The 15695-nt window shown below is 40.6% G+C and overlaps 1 protein-coding gene across 11 annotated transcripts in view; it reads right to left on the bottom strand.

The window, feature by feature from the left end:
• The window catches only part of FOXP1 (forkhead box P1), a 1079246-nt gene extending 1069644 nt beyond the window's left edge, over nucleotides 1-9602 (bottom strand). For 3 of the 11 annotated variants that reach the window (XM_077451845.1, XM_077451843.1, XM_077451851.1), the window contains exons 1-2: nucleotides 9098-9597; nucleotides 4404-4482 (exon numbers count right to left, since the gene is read on the bottom strand). The gene's annotated coding sequence lies outside the window, so the exon portion shown is untranslated. Of the gene's footprint in view, nucleotides 1-4403; nucleotides 4483-9097 lie in introns of all 11 variants that reach the window. The other 8 variants (XM_077451838.1, XM_077451836.1, XM_077451847.1 and 5 more) reach the window with 6 other exon arrangements.
• Nucleotides 9603-15695: the final 6093 nt, after the last annotated feature.

Below are 15695 nucleotides of genomic sequence, written 5' to 3'. Positions count from 1 at the left end.
AAAAGCAATCCAGGATCAAAAACTAGAATTTCCACTAGAAACAATGATATCGGGATATTAAAAATGGGGGGAGGGAGAGAGGGGAAGAAGGTGGGACTTTAGATGAAGCACACAGCAAGTAAAAAAGTTGGTCAAGCGACTAGAAAGTTACATTTATTCATATTTCATAATCCATGATCCACCATAAAACATTTTGGGCATCAAGCCTCTAACAAACATTGTGGTATTAGCTTAGCAGGTGGATGACTGGCCCATGTCTGCTCTGCTAATGCAGAGTGGACACTGATGCAGCCTGCTCTCCTCCTATGAGCGGTCGGATGTAAATGGGCCACCTGTATTTTTACACCTGTCTGGCTTCAATGGAGGCTTCAATGGAGTCCACCCCATGTGTAACGGGCCTTATGCCTGGTACACATGATGAGATTATCGGACGAATGATCGTCTGTTTTTTGTTGCATGATAGTCTCCATATAGAAAATGAAGAGGTTACTAAACTTACAAAAATTCTCGCATGACAGAATACAACTTTGAAGTGATGTAATGTGTTGCATTGTAATGTATTATTTTGTTTCTGAGCATTCTTGGTCTTCTGATTTTTTTCCCCCGACTAATACTGTACTGATTAAACAAAAATCGGATAGTCTGGTATCTTACTAAAAAAGTTTTCGTGCTCGCTCCCTCCGGATATTGTTGGATGAATTGTCATGATCGGCTCTCGAAAGCAGTGTACAAACAATCAGATTATCATATGATCACTCCAAAAGTGATCGTGTATACTAGGCATTAGCATCCCTCTCTCCAGATGAAGGAGCACATGGGGAATCTTTAAAAAAAAATAAAAAATCCTTTTTAGATAAAGGTTTTGCATAAATAAATAAAAGCTTATAATTTCAAGCACCCCTGGAAGTATTAAATGGTCTGCATCATCCCTGCAACTGCAAGAGAGCTTTTCTCTTGAAAAATAAAAGACTTGCTGGCTGGATCTCCAGATGAAAACAGAAAAAAGAAAGCCGAAAAAAGAAAAACGAATGCAGCTATCACATTAAAGAATTGGTAAGCTGCAATATAATAAATGTTTTCTTTTGGGTTTAACACTGCTTTAAGACTGGCTATATAGGTTAAAAAATTTCTTGGGCCGAACAAGGGGAAATCACTCAGTTCCCCCATCCACATTAAAATGTGGACATTCGTAGCACTTACACCTGTCTAAATACCCGAACAGTAACTGCATGTGATTTGATGCAGTCGTTGCGATACTGAAAAATTTTCACTGAGCTCACCTGATTTTTCAAATGAAGTTTGGATTATCACCCACAGTTCACATTTTGGCTGATTCCATAGGAATTGGCTGGAATTTGAGCTGTGTATGGTTTGCATAAGTCACAGAACCACCCTAAGGCTGGTGTCAGGACAAGCTGGTGATTGGTAGCAAGAGGCTTCCAGTTTCGCTCTCTTACACCGCGAACATCTCAGCTCTGTTTCTCTGCAAAGAATTCAAACCACTGGTACTAAAACAACTGAGACACATAACATAAGTTTAGATGATGGGCGATTTAAATTAAACATATATACTGTTTTTAATAGGAAGTGTTACATTTCCATCCATATGTACAAAGAAGTTTTCAGTATCTGGAATACAGAGTCAAAGTGACACACCCAGGGTGGCAGGGAGTAGACAGCGGGATTTAAACCCAGTTCTCCTTAAAAAAAACAATCTGTGTCAGTGTTACACAGCTGGCGACCTTAACTCCGAACAACTCCTACACCACATTACCCAACGTCTATTCATCAGAGGTGCTAGAGCTCTCTGCAGCCAAAAATCACTTGTGACATCATTATCATCATCCTCGCATTTGGTAGAAAAGTGCGCCCCCTACTGCAGGCAAGCATGAAAAAAAAAAACACATCAGCAACAGAACTTTTAAGCACCTTGCAAAATCTACAAAAAAATAAATAAAAAAAATCATCAAATTAGGTAAATTGTCCCAATTAGCCTTTAATTACATTTCTCACTTTAGTATTAGCTTACAACTTTTTTACAGTCTGAACTGTGGTTAAAAAAAATAAAAAATATTTGGGGAAAAGTGTAAAAAAAAAATACAAAAAAAACAGAATAAAAGAAGAAAGAAAAAGAAAAACATAGCACACCGATAGAGGGGGTTTAGAAATTTCTTTATCCCTTGACAAAAAATTGTTAGGGGTTATAATTTAGGTTTTCACATTAGAAGCAGCAACAATTTCAGTGCAGTATGACAAAAAAGGAATAAGCAGAAAAGAGACAGAATGTGAATTTTTTTCAGCTATTTGATAACTTTTGTCTACATGGAACATAGATCAAAATAGAACAGTTATCCTTTTCTCCCACATACTGACAGGTGAAAGGCCAGACCAGACCTGGTATAAAAAGTAATTGTTCACAATGACTTACTTGCCCCTTGCCAAACCAGTGTAAGCTCTCTCCAGTCAGTTATGTACAACAACATTTTGGAAATTAAGTGTTGCAAATTTTTACACCCTCATTCAAACTTTTAAGCATGAGTCTCCCTCTCCCTTTTGGCTACTAAAAACAAAAGTACCAAAAAGGGGGACCAGCACAGCACATCTAAGTTGGTCCAGCTAGTGAACAAAAAGCAAGCAAAAGGTTCAGACAGGGGAGTGAGCCAACACAGAGCGAAGTCTCAACTCCCTCATCTCAGGCCCTCGAAAACCCATCCCTTAGAGGTACAGTTAAATCTCAGTAATTTAAGATTATTGCCAAAGAGCAAAGGGTAAAGAAGGCTTTTTAGAACCTTCATTTCTACACTTAACAGTCTTTATTATGAGGGCTAAATGAGTTTCTTCAACCCAAGTACTTAAAGAAGCTTCTATCATAAACAAAATCTATGATCCAACCTGACAGCCACTAATATATCTCGACCATAGTTAAGGAAAACTATAAAAGTTTAAATATACAGAGTACTGCTTTCACACCCTGAAATTATAATGACATATTTGATAAGATGGTAAAAAAACAAAAAAAAAAAATGCAAAACTAAAAATGATGGCGTGCTGCCTCTATAATTTTATGCTTGCAAATAAAATCGCCATGTTTGGACATATAATCATACAGACCATAATTTTTTCAAATACAGATTTTAAAATTCACCAGTAAAATTTTTTTTTTAAATAAACCTCTCGTATTACTTTGTGAAACAGAGTTAACAACTGTAACAACTGACAAGCACACCCAATGTATTACATTTTATTGTAATTATCTTTTCTTTTTTTAATCCAAACCAAATTACGTGACTGCAGATATAGTGCACAGAACACCGCCACAGTTACAAAGGCACGGCTTAATTAGGAAAAAAATGGAAACATTTCAAAATCATCTTTCCATAGGTCCTTGATTAAAAATATATATCACACATTCAGTCTGAGTGTGTGATTTTTCTTGTTAACAAATGAAAGATGATAATTGCAAAGCCGCAAGCCGTCCAGGGATTAAAAAAAAAAAAAAAAGAAAAAAAGGAAGAAGGACAGCTAATGGCACTAAAAAGATAAAATCATATAAAATATAATTGTACGACTATAAACAACTAAAAAAAAAAAATGTTAAAAAATTAAAGGTCAGATGTATTTCTTATAGACTGTTTTTTCACGTTTCTAAAATATATTTACATAATTGACATCAAATTTAGATTACATAACTGTTATTTTTTTTATCGCAGCTATTTATAAAGGGTGCCCAATGAAGTGTAGCCCTTAGAGCTAATAACAATTATTAAAATGACTTGGAATGGACAGTATTACAATTCTGGGAAGTTTGGATGTTTCCTTTTCAGATTTGTCTGCAGAACTTAACATTTGCACATAAAACAGGAAGCTCTAGTAATAATTTTGCACCTTTAGTCTCCCAACAAAGGCCAAGGTTTGTAATAGTCCCATTTCTGCATAAGTGAACTTGTAGGCTTGCTAACCCTGAGCCAGCAGCCATCCTGCTCTTGACAACAGCACAGCAGAAGCTGTGTTTGATCTCCACTGCACTCCTTAATCTATGTTGTCAAGGTTCACTTGTTGAAGGCTGTTTACTTATTCCCCTCCAACCAACTCACCCCCCCCCCCCCCAACAACCCAAAAAAAAAAAAAAAAGGGAGGAAAAAAATTCTTTCCCTCTCTTACTCAGACAATGCCTAATCCTGAGACTACAGAAAGAAAAAGGAGAATACTTTCACAGCAATATATCAATCATGCAACTCTTATTTTTTGTTTACTCAACAACTCATGTTTTAAAATGATGCTGTTATATTTTTTTTATTATTTAGCAAAAAATTTTAAAACAGTGAAAAACATCAAAATGTGATGTATTTATCTGCATATAAAATCAAAACTGTTAGTCAAAAATACATAGAATTTCTACACACCTGGCAAAAGTCCGGTTGACTTGGTTTCTAAACCCAAATGCTGGATTATTTTTCCACCTTCATCGCTTGCTACCAAAGCCTGGAAAGAAAAACACAGGATCATAGAGCAGTTTAATATGACAGGAAGGCTGAAAAAGTAATCTCCCAAAAAAAAAAAAAGCAGAGGGGAGAATAGACCAGGTGTCTCTACACACCTAGGTATGAAAAGGAAAGTGCAACCTGTCTGCTCTTCTGCTATTTTCAGTTTTGACACATACCAAGCTCAAGACACAAAAGGAAGAATTGTTAGGGGTTTTAGACTAAGTACTAAGCACACAATTACACGTGTAAAATTTGCAGGTAACGTAACATTCTGTGTTGCTGACACATCAATGTGGTTACCCAATTTGTTTGCTTTTTTTTTTTTTTTTTATGTTCAGCTCACACAATATAACATGAGACAGAAAATATATGATAGATATATATATATATATATATATATATATATAATTTAAATATTTATTTATTAAACACATTTTTATTAAATGTGCCGGATTTTGTAAGCCCTTATTAGATAAAAAAAAAAAAAAAAAAGAAGGATCATGTCAGATGGTTCAAAGCCTCAGCGTTTATAAATTATAATCATCTTACAGATGGTATTTGTAGAAAAAGACTTGGAATGTATTATACCAGCAGTTACAAGAGAGGGAAGGCTGTCAACTTGCATTGGCATTTGGAATAAACTTTGCTAGGATTTTTTTTTTTTCTTATGAAATGTTATTTTAGGCAACAATTTATCTGCTCGCTTTATTTATTTATTTTAACATTTTCCTTCCGCAATGTGTTACAGAAAAAAAAAAAAAAAAAAAATTATATACAGCCAGCATGCAGGAACAGATAATGGAGAGATGAAGTGAATCTTTATTTACACAATGAAAAAAAAAAGTGCAAACAATGTAAATACCATACAAAACCAGCAAGGCAATCTGAAATTGATAAAGCCACTTGCATTAAGGGGGAGGCACAGAATAGATAAATGAGTTAATTAGCTATGAATAGAAGACTATTTGTGATGAAGCTAAAGTGGGTGGCTTGAAGAATTGGGGATTTTTAATCTGTAGGTTTGCAGCAGGGGACTTTTTTTTTTTTTTTTTTTTTTTTAACACTAAATTCTCTAAATATGTTTGTAGGAAACCTGGAAGGAACTAAGTACTTATTTTAATCAGAGTATAGATTAGAAAGCATTTCAGGAAGTCTTGCTAGGCTGCTTGTTCCTGAAACTCTCATTATAATAAGTCAGCCAACTAGACTTGCAATAACAAGCATCTTCAAGTAAGGAGTAAGGACTGTGTGTGTGCATCCTCCTAGCCCCTGCGGCCAGCAGCAAGAAGAAAGCAAGGGCATATGCCATCTTTACTGCTTGCATGACCGTTGGGATATAGTGCATTGCATAAGATGCAAAAATAGGAACCCTGGATATAATAGAGGGTTTACTCCCTTCTCTCTGAGCATCTACAACAGTTTTCAGAAGACTGCTGAACGCTCCGTGGCGTGGAATAACAGAGCTGCAGGTACTTGTAACATACTCCAGTAACACAGCTAATTTGGTAAAAGGAGACAGATTCATTATGGGCAACAGGAATAGCCCAAAAGGATATAATGGGTTGATTGGGTAATAAAAGAAAAAGCAAGCTTACTTTCTTTATTAATTTTAGTAAGAAAGTTATTATATTCTCAAAAAGTTTCAACTGGAACAAAAGTTAGAGTTGAAAATAATTTCAGACTAAAAGAAACTAAAGTCACAAGTTTTGTCTAGTACTTTGCTGATTGCTTAGTTTTGACTACTAAACTGGGTACTTTAGAAACTTTAGCAAACTTTGGTTCCAGGTCCAGTTGTAATCATTTTTTTTTTTTTTTTTAGAGGTTTCTACATGCATAAATGTATCAAGACTGTGTGCACAAGTTGGAAGGGGGAGGGGGTTACTAATGGTGTTATAAGTTAATGAAAGCAGCTAAGTCTTAAAACTAAGGGGCACTTACTTTGGTGTGCCTGGCACATGGGCATTTGAGCAATAAAAAAAAAAAATGCTATGCAAAAGTGTTGGAAACGACTTGCAAATCCCTCCACCACAGCAGGAGAGAAAATGCTTTGCCGGGGCATCCAAGTCGATGCCCACCGGCATATGGATATCTGGGCACTGAATAAATAAAAATTACTTGCAGCAATGATAAAAATATTGCTATATTTACATAGTGCCCCAGGACATGGGCATCTGTAGACCAGGGTTTTCAGGTACTAAAAGTATAACATTTTACTATTGAGGGGGAGGGGGGGGTGAAAACCACACCATTATCACCTTCTAGCAAACACAAAAATGCAATGCCAGGTTTATAGATATTTTAAAGCTAATGCCAAGCACATGGACATCTGGGTACTGGAAGAATAAAAGTTCACAAGGATAAAAAAAAAAGTCTGTGATGGCAGCTTTACAATTACTTTAAAGGGGCACTTATACTGATGCCCTCAACATCTGGGCACTGCAGGAAAAAGGAAAACAAAAAGCACATACTAAACTTTAATAACCAGTGGCAATAACTGTCATGCCAATGTTATAATTATTCTAAATGGGGACTTAGGTTGGCACGGTCACTATATGGGCACCTGAAGAATTAATGTTCCACTCTAAATAGATGGAAGAAATACTTTGCAGGCCCTCTCATCACTCCCAGAGTACTGATTCCCATGCTACTCCATGCCATTTTGCCAAGGGCATCTGGACATCCAAGCTCCCACTGTAAAAAAAAAAAAAAAAGTCCTGCCGGTCCTTTTCACTCCCCTAATAATGAATGAAATCATTGGCAGCAGGTCCTAAAACTACTTAAAGGGGCACCTAAAACCCTAGTACATGGGCACCTGGGCACTCAACTCACTGAATAAAACTTGCAACCCTCTCTGTTCCCCTAACAACAAATTACACTATTGCCAGCAGGTCCCAACACTACTTCAAGGAGGCATTCAGTTTCCTGCCCAGCACATGGGAACCCTCGCACTCCACCCGCTGAAATCTTACTGGTGCTAACTGCTTGTAGCCTTCTTACCCCTCCCTCCCCCCCAACAGCAAACTAAACTATTCTGAGCAGTTCTAAAAATTACTTAAAAGGGGCATTTAAAGCCCTCCCTAGTGCCCTGGCACCGAACCCACTGAAATCTAACAAGGAAAAAGTGGTGCCAACTACTTGCAGCCCTCCATGCTTCCCTACTAGTGAATGAAACTATAGCAAGTAGATCCCAAAACAACCTTAAAGGGGCATTTATAACCCCTGTCTAACACACTGGCACCTTGGCACCCAATCCACTGAAATTTCACTGGTGTTGAATGCTTGCAACTTTCCCTTTTCCTCTAGCAGTAAATGAAAAAAAATTCTGCAAACCCCAAAAACTACTTTAAAGGGGTTTTAAACCTTTGCCCAGCACATGGGCACCCTGGCATCTAACTCACTTAAATATAACTGAGAAAAGTGATGCCAGCTGATTGCAATCCTTTCTGCTCCCCTAACAGTAAATTAAACTACTGTCAGCAATTTTGAAAACAATTTTAAAGGAGTTTAAACCTTTGCGCAGCACTTGGGCACCCTGGCACCAAACCCACTAAAATATAATGAGAAAAAGGTGATGCCAACTGCTTGCAGTCCTCTTTGCTTTCCTAACATTAAACTATTACCAGCAAGTTTCAAAACTACTTTAAAGGGGCGTTATAAATCCCCAGCACATGGGCACCCTGGCATCTAAGTAGTTGAATTCTCTGTTTGCAGCCCTTAACAGTAGATGAAACAAGTACCAGCGGGTCTTAAATCTATTTTAAAGGGTCATTTAAAGACATTGGCATCCAACTATGAAAAAGTGGTGCCAACTGCTGGCAGCCCTTCCTACTCCCCTAACAGCGATTTCAACTAATGCCAGCTGATCCCAAACTACTTTAAAAGGGGTATTCAAATCCCCAGCACCTAGGCACCCTGGCATCAAACCCACTGAAATATAACTTGGGAAAAAAAGTGATGCCAACTGCTTGCAAACCTTCCATACTCCACAAACAGCAAATGAAACTATTGGCAGCAAGTCCCAAAACATCTTTTAACTGGGCACCTTGGCATCCAAGCCATTGCAACCTTTTCTTGCAGCTCTTTCTGTTCCCCTATTTGAAACTACTGCCAGCAAGTCTTAAACTAACTTGAAGGGGCATTTAAAGCCCCAGCACATGGGCACCTTGGCATCCAACCCATTGAAATCTAATTGGGAAAAAGTGATGCCAGCAGCTTGCAACCTTCTCTGTTCCCCTAACAGCAAATCAAACTATTCCCAGCAAGTCCCAAAACTACTTTTAAGGGGCATTTAAATGCCCCGAATAGCACACGGGCACCCTGGCACCTAGCCAAGTGACATCTAACTGAAGGAAAAGTGGTGCCATCAGTTGGCAGCCCTCTCCTCCATCCATCCCCAGCTGAGAGCTGCGCTAGCAAGTCTTCAAACTACTTTCAAAGGACATGGAAGTGGGTGCCAACTGGGCACAGCACCCAGGGCTGGGGAAAGGGCACACATAAAGTACTTGTAGAAGTGATCAGAAGAAAATGCAATAAAAAAAAAAAAGCAGACAAGTAACAATGGCAGTGGGACATGAATTGCCTGCAAAGTGCAGCCACAGCCGCCCAACACTCACCCGCAGCAGCAGCAGACCCCCGGCAGTTGAGTGTGGAGGGTGTGTTGGGTGAAGTTGTTATTGCTTTATCCTTTTAAATGCACATGAGATCCCGGGCAGCAAGTACAGCATGCAACAGCCACACAATAAATAACAATAGATTCCTCCGCTGTGGAGCTCACTCCTGTCTCTCCCGGACTCTCTGCAGCTCTCCAGGGCGCAGCCAGCACAATGCTCTCCTCTCTCAATCTGCCTTGTTTGTTTATTGTTGCCTCCCTCCTCTCTCTCTCTCTTTTTTTTTTTTATTCCTCTCCCTCCCGCGTGCAGTCTAATCTTTTTTTTCTGTTAAATCTCTCCTCCTGGCTCTCCTCTCTCTCTGGGCTCAGGCACTATTTTCTCGCTCCCCCTTCTTCTTCCACTTTGCAAGTGGTGCCCACGCTGGACCCGGCGGATTGAGCTGTTGTTATTTTTTGCTGTGGTGAGTCCCTGACGTCACATCCACCTGCTGGGTAAACAAGACAGAGCAGAGCAGAGGGAGCATGCTGGAGAAAGAGAGAGAGAGAGGAGAGGAGAGGAGAGGAGAGGGGGGACAAGAGGGAGAGGAGGAATAAAGGGGAAAAGAATCAAAAGAAGAAGGAGGATGGGGAGGGTACCGCTGGGCAGAGGGAAGAGCAGGAGGAGTTGTGTGCACCAAGGCTGGCAGGGGTGGGATTGGGAGTGTGGCTGGGAGGGAAAGGGTTAAGAAGATCACGCTGTGGACATGGGGCGAATTCCCCTCGGCGGTCGGCTCCTTTGCTGTAGGGACTGGTAAAGTGGCAGACGTTTGTGATGAGATCATTGACCGGATATAAAGGCCTACAGACCTGGTACAGGGCGACTTCTTTAAAAAGTGTTAGCAGAATTTTGAGGATCGTTTCGATTGTCGCATGGTGATCGTTTGCACTTTACAGTGGTCGGTCTGTCTACTGTAACAACTGGTAAAGAGGGAGATGTGCTCATGTTCAGGGAGTGATCATTGCCCATTCACAGGATATGAATGTGTATGATTGTACGGGGGGCAACGTCTTTAAAAAGTGCTAGCAGAATATTGAAGATCGTTCGATTGTTGCTTGGTGACCGCTTGCGCTTTACAATGGTCGGTTCGTGTGCTGTAACAACCGGTAAAGAGGTAGATGTCATGGTGATATTCAGGGGGAGATCATTGCCTATTTCGTGGGATATGAATCTGTATAATTGTACAGGGCCACATCTTTGAAATGTTCTAGAAATCATGAACGGAATGATGAGGATGGATCGATTGTCACATGGTGACCTCCTGCGCTTTACAGCAGTCGGTTTGAACTGTTAAGGAGGCAGACGTCGTGCTGATATTAGAAAGAGAAACTTCACCTATTCACGGGATGTGATCTCGTATGATTGTACAGGACAACATGTTTGAAAAATGCTAGCTGAATGATGAGAATGGATCAATTGTCACATGGTGACCTCTTGCACTTTAAAGCGGTCGACTCCTTTACTGTAAGGACCGGTAAGGAGGCAGAGATCGTGGGAAAAACTTTGCCCATTCACGGGATATAATCGCGTATGATTGTACAGGGCGAAACATGCTAGTAGAATGGTGAGGGTGGGTTGATTGTCACATGGCAATCAGTTTGTTTACTGTAACAGACATCAGGGGTTATTTACGAAAGGCAAATCCACTTTGCACTGCAAGTGTACTTGGATCTGAAATGAGGGGAAGCTCTGCTGATTTTATCATCAAATCATGTGCAAGCTAAAATGCTGTTTTTTTAGTTGCCTTGCATGTCCCCCCCGGATCTACAGCGACTTTACTTCCAAGTGCACTTGCAGTGCAAAGTGGAGTTTCCTTTAGTAAATAACCCCCATTGTTCTGATATCCCAGGGAGGTGGTAAAATCATTGCCCATTTATGCGATATGGATACAGTCTTTTAACCACTTAAGCCCCGGAACAAATTGCAGCCAAAGGACCAGGCCCCTTTTTGCGATTCGGCACTGTACCGCTTTAACTGACAATTGCGCGGTCGTGCGACGTGGCTCCCAAACAAAATTGGTGTTCTTTTTTCCACAAATAGAGCTTTCTTTTGGTGGTATTTAATCACCTCTGCGGTTTTTATTTTTTGCGTTATAAACAAAAATTCTTCTACATATTTTTGGTTAAAAAAAATCGCAATTAGCGATTATTGATTGGTTTGCGCAAAAGTTATAGCATTTACAAAATAGGGGATAGTTTTATAGCATTTTTATTATTTATTTATTTTACTAGTAATGGCGGCGATCAGCGATTTTTATTGTGACTGCGACATTATGGCGGACATAGCAGACATTTTTGACACATTTTTGGGACCATTGTCACTTATACAGCAATCAGTGCTATTTAAATACACTGATTGCTGTGTAAATGACACTGGCAGTGAAGGCATTAACCACTAGGGGGCAGTGTAGGGGTCATGTATGACGTGATGTGTTTTTTTTATTGTAGGGGGGTGTGGCCTGGCTTGTGATGTCACTGATCGTCTTTCCCTATAAAAGGGAACAGACGATCGGTGACAGCCACACAGGGAAGCACGGGAGAGGTTTGTTAACACAGACCTCTCCTCGTTCTTCAGCTCTGTGACCCGATCGCGGGACACCAGCGGCGATCAGGTCCGCTGGTCCCGTGGCCACGGAGCACAGGGGCGCATACTAGTACGTGATTGTGCCCAGCCGTGCCATTCTGCCGACATATATCGGTGTGAGGCGGTCCTTAAGTGGTTAAAAAGTTCTAGCAGAATGGTAAGGCCTCATGTACACTGCTGTTGCTAAATGGACGTTGCAGTTGGGCATTTTTTTTTTAACTGCCCCTGAACTCTCCTCTATGTTATCTTATCAGTACATGTATACAGGGGTGTTATAGTCGTTTCTAGGCAGTTGAGTTTAGAGGCCTTTTTGGAAAGCAAAAAAATGGGTTCAGAAGCTGAGTTTAGAGGCATTTCAAACGGTAAACACTTCTAAAAGCGTTAACTCGAGTTTAGCTACGTTTCATTTTGCAGGCGTTTTTCATTTTTGTCTATTTTGAAAACGCAGCAAACCAGACGTTTTAAAGGTGGGTTACTATCATGTACACATCATGTGTACATGAAGCCTTACAGTCATTTCTAGGCAGTTGAGTTTAGAGGCTTTTTTTTTTTGGAATGCACAAAAAGGGTTTAGAAGCTGAATTTAGAGGCATTTCAAGCACACAACGCTTCTAAACGCGTTAACTTGCGTTCAGACGCGTTTTGTTTGCAGGCGTTTTTCATTTTTTGACTATTTAAAAAAAAAAAATGCTTCTAAACGCAAATGCGGCAAAGCAGAAGTTTTAAACGTGGGTTACTATCTGTCAAGTTAAATAGTTCAGGAGAGGTTGTAAAAACGTCCCGTGTACATGAAGCCTGAGGATGTCAGTTGATGATCACTTGTGCTCTACTGCGGTCTATATGTTTACTGTAACATTTAAGTGGCAGCCACCCCACTGATATTCCAACAAGGCAGTAAAAACATTGCCCATTCACAGGATATGAATGTGTACGAACGTACAGGGTGGCACCTTTAAAACGTGCAAATGGGTACAGGTAGAAAGGCATGGGTGGACTAATTCTCAAATTTTGATCACTTCTGCTTTACGGCAGTCAATTCATTAGCTGTAATGACTGGTGAGGAGGCAGACATTGTGCTGATGTTTGGGGGGGGGATAATTAACCAGATATAAATGTGTATGATAGTACAGGGCGACATTTTTAAAATAATCTAGCACAAATGATTGGCTAGACGGGGAGGGCTCAATTGTCACATGGTGATCATTTGCACTTTATAGCGGTTGGTCCTTTTACAGTAACAACTTGTAAAGAGGAAGATGTAGTGCTGATGTTCCAGCGAAAGTCACTGTGCATTTATGGAATATGATTGCTTATGATCGTACAGGGCGAAATCTTTAATAAGTGCCAGCAAAATGACAAGGATGGGTCAGTTGTCACATGGTGAACCCTTGCGCTCTATGGCGGTCAGTTTTGTTAGTTGTAATGACTGGTAAGGAGGCAGATGTCGTACTGATGTTAGGGTTGGGGGGGATAATTGACCAGATAGCGATACGTATGATCATACCAGGTGACTTCCTTAATACGTGTTATCAGCCATGATCAGATTGGCAAGGGAGACAGTTGTCACATGGTGATCGCTTGCACTTTACAGCAGTTGGTTCTTTTACTGTATTAACTGATAAAGAGCAAATTGTAGAGCTGATATTTCAGATAAAATCAATCCCAGGACATGATTGCATACGATCATACAGGACAGCGTCTTTAATAGATGCTAGTAGAATAGCAAGGATGGGTCAATTGTCATGGTTACAGTGAGGGGGAAAAGTATTTGATCCCGCTTTTGTACGTTTTTAACCTGACAAAGAAATGATCATTCTATAATTTTAATGGTAGGTTTATTTTAACAGTGAGAGACAGAATAACAACAAAAAAAAATCCAGAAAAACACATTTCAAAAAAGTTATATTGATTTTCATTTTAATGAGTAGAATAAGTATTTGATTCCCTATCATTTATCAAGATTTCTGGCTCCCAGGTGTCTTCTATACAAGTAACGAGCTGAGATTAGGAGCGCTCTCTTAGGCTGGGTTCACACTGCTGCGGCAGCGAGAACCGGATGTGATTCGCACCGCACTGCAGTGCAGAATCGGATCACATGGGTGTTCACACCATGCGATCCGATTCCTGTCTGAGTTTGCAGATCGCACTGCGATATGCGAACTGATCTGGGGTGTCATTAACATTTCACTGACACTTCCAGCAGTCCGCATAGGGCAGTGTAAACTGCCGGCGGGAGGCATGCGATGCGGGAAAACGCCGTGGATTCGCGGCATTCCCGCATCGCTCCGGTGTGAACCCAGCCTTAAAGGGAGTGCTCCTAATTTAAACTTGTTACCTATATAAAAGACACCTGTCCACAGAAGTAATCAATCAGATTCCAATCTCTCCACCATGGCCAAGATCAAAGAGCTGTCCAAGGATGTCAGGGACAAGATTGTAGACCTACACAAGGCTGGAATGGGCTACAAGACCACCGCCAAGCAGCTTGATGAGAGGGTGACCACAGTTGGTGTGATTATTCACAAATGTAATAAAACACAAAATAACTGTCAATCTCCCTCGGTCTGCGGCTCCATGAAAGGTCTCACCTCATGGAGTTTCAGTGCTCATGGGAACAGTGAGGAGTCCACCCATAACTACATGGGAGAATCTTGTCAATGATCTCAAGGCAGCTGGGACCATAGTCACCAAGAAAACAATTGGTAACACAATACGCCGTGAAGGACTGAAATCCTGCAGCACCCGCAAAGTCCCCTTGGGCAAGAAAGCACATGTACAGGCGCATCTGAAGTTTGCTAATGAACATCTGAATGATTCAGAGGAGAACTGGGTGAAAGTGTTGTGGTCAGATGAGACCAAACTCAAGCTCTTTGGCATCAACTCAACTTGCCATGTTTGGAGGAGGAGGAATGCTGCCTATGACCCCAAGAACCCCATCCCCACCATCAAATATGGAGGTGGAAACATTATGCTTTGGGGTGTCTTTCTGCTATGGGGACAGGACAACTTCACTGCATCAAAGTAATGCTGGATGGGGCCTGTTACCGTCAAATATTGGGTGAGAACCACCTTTCTCTCAGCCAGAGCATTGAAAATGGGTTGTGGATGGGTATTCCAGCATGACAATGACCCAAAACACATGGCCGAGGCAACAAAAGAGTTCCTCAAGAAGAAGCACATTAGGGTCATGGAGTGGCCTAGCCAGTCTCAAGACCTTAATCCCATAGAAAATATGTGAAGGGAGATGAAGGTTTGAGTTACCAAACGTCCGCCTCAAAACCTTAATGACTTTGAGTGGGCCAAAATCGCTCCTGAGATGTGTGCAAACCTGGTGGCCAACTACAAGAAACGTCTGCCTTCTGTGATTGCCAACAAGGGTTTTGAAACCAAATACTAAGTCATGTCAAATACTAAGGGGTCAAATACTTATTTCACTCATTAAAATGCAAATCAATTTATAACTTTTTTGAAATCCATTTTTCTGGATATTTTTATTGTTATTCTGTCTCTCACGGTTAAAATAAATCTACCATTAACATTATAGACTAATAATTTCTTTGTCAACATACAAAATCAGCAGGGGATCAAATACAGTGAGGGGAAAAAAAAGTATAGCAGCAGTTATCAGTTCATTTTGCTGTAAGGAGGCAGGTGTTGTACTGATATTCGGGGGGGGGGGGGGGGGGAATAAGTCAGTACCTAGGACATGATGCAGAGCAATTCCCCCTGGTGAGCAAGTTCCACTGAGTCGCCCGTGTGATGCAGGATGCAGAGAGACTTACAGCAAATCAAAGCACTGGACAAGGGTGTGGGAGCTGCCAAAGTCAACCTCCCCCTCGATCCGGTTCCACACTCTTATTTCCACTCGCCTAATGCGAGCAGGCGATTGGGAATTTTGAGGGCTGTTTTGGAGCATCAGGCATCAAGCTAAAGCAAAGCTCATATGAACAGTCACCTTTGAAATACATAGAATTTTGGATGT

Source organism: Lithobates pipiens, unplaced genomic scaffold, assembly GCF_037356315.1.
Source record: "Lithobates pipiens isolate NorthernLeopardFrog02 unplaced genomic scaffold, aLitPip1_a1.2 Scaffold_23, whole genome shotgun sequence".
Classification (NCBI taxonomy): Eukaryota; Metazoa; Chordata; class Amphibia; order Anura; family Ranidae; genus Lithobates; species Lithobates pipiens.
The sequence above is the reverse complement of the archived record's forward strand: the minus strand, read 5'-3'. Positions and strand labels throughout refer to the sequence as shown.